The sequence below is a fragment of the Meleagris gallopavo genome (genome assembly GCF_000146605.3).
Source record: "Meleagris gallopavo isolate NT-WF06-2002-E0010 breed Aviagen turkey brand Nicholas breeding stock chromosome 6 unlocalized genomic scaffold, Turkey_5.1 Chr6_random_7180001957092, whole genome shotgun sequence".
Taxonomy (NCBI): domain Eukaryota; kingdom Metazoa; phylum Chordata; class Aves; order Galliformes; family Phasianidae; genus Meleagris; species Meleagris gallopavo.
Genome location: NW_011096469.1, coordinates 2,463 through 4,224, shown reverse-complemented (window position 1 = coordinate 4,224; position 1,762 = coordinate 2,463).

The following is a 1,762-nucleotide window of genomic DNA, read 5'->3' as shown; positions in this document are numbered from 1 at the left end:
GCAGTTATCTCTGTGCCCTCTTCTTGCTGGAAGTACCCAAGTCAAATTTAACACTTGACCTTGATATTCCTAAGACCTTGGTGTAGGTGTATGTGCCAAATGCTCTGGTAGGGGGTTTGAGGTACGCATGAGATTGCACGTAGATGGGAAAGGTGCCTAATCGACAGCAAGGAATTGTCATGCTTCCCTCTGATATGCTCTTCAGCAGTACTTCTTACTCCCATTCTGTGTTTCTAACAATCTCTTCGCTATGAAGAAAAATGCAATTTCAAGAACCATCTAATGTCTGCCATTATTTGCTGGAAGTGCAGAGATGTACAGATCATGTCCCAGCAGCCGTGCTGCTGCACGTGATGCACGTGTGATCGATGTGCTGCAGGTCACCGTGGACGACCCCGTGCTGGCATGAAGTACATCTTACATCTCACATCCACACCTCGGATCCACAAAGCAAATAGGCTTCTTGTGGGAAGGATGAGGAGAATCATTCATGTTATCCTTAAAAGTCCTTGCAAAAGTTCGTATAGCAAGATGATAGATGCAAGAGGAAGGACATTGATAGACTAGCCAAACTATTATTTGTCCTAATTTTCCCTCTGAAATATGGAGCTGGTGGATAGAAAGATTTATCATTTGGAGTTTAGAGCTGTTTCTCGTATTTGATTTCTTCTTACTGTTTCGTGAGACAGTCAGACTTCTCTCTCAGACACGTTTATTTCTGCAGCTCCTGAGGTGCATGGTATAAAATAAATGTATTTCTTGGTGATTTATATAAGCTTATTCATTGGCAAGCAAGGGACATTTTTCTATTTTATTCTTTTTTGTTTGTTTGTTTGTTTGCTGTTACATTCAAGTGATGCCCTCCTCCCCAGAGCTGTATCAGCCCAGAACTGTTTCCCACTCTTGCACTTCTCTGTTTAACGCACTCTGCTGGACTTGGTGAATTACCAAGCTTTATGCTTTCCAGGTGAGTGTAAAGCAATAGCCCGTTGTGTCTTGATTTCTCTAGAGACTTATTGATGCCTAGGACAGCACACACTGCTAACCTACAGCAGCTATCATTTCTATTTCTACTCTGAATGAACGCTCAGAACATTTAGGGCCCCGATGTCCTGGTCCTGTGGGTTGTGGGCGGTGTGGCCTTGGAAGTAAGGCAGAGTAAGTGAAGATGGAGGAGCGTTCCATGAGAGTGAACTGATAAATTGTGTATTTGCAGCTTGTCTATCCAGTTTGCAACCTTTCATGAATAATGGAAAGTGTGCAAGACGAATGGCACTTTTGTCCCATTGTGCCTAAGTCCCACCCCTTCCCAGTGGGATGGGGGAGAGAACTGGGGAAAAAAACGACCACAAAGTAGAACTCGTGGCTTGAGATGAAACTGTTTACTAAGATAAAGAGTTACAGTTCTGACTATATGTGTACGAAGAGTGATAGTTATGACTGTACGTACACAAATGTACATGACAAGTGATGCACAAGCAGTTGCTCGCCACCCACCAAGCAATGCCCAGCTGCCCCCTGAGCAGTGGAAAAGAGCAAGAAGAGCAACTCACTCCCCCTTCCAAGCTCTCCTTCTGTACGATGCCATATGGCATGGAACAGCCCTTTGGCCACTGTTAGACGGCTGTCCTGATTTTGTTCCCTCCCAGCTCCTTCTCCAGTTGAGCCAATTTTCTGAGAGGTGGTCAGGGGGCTGCCCACACTGACTGCCACACTTAGGGTCTTTGCCTTTTACATAGGATTAGTGATGGTGTTACGGAAC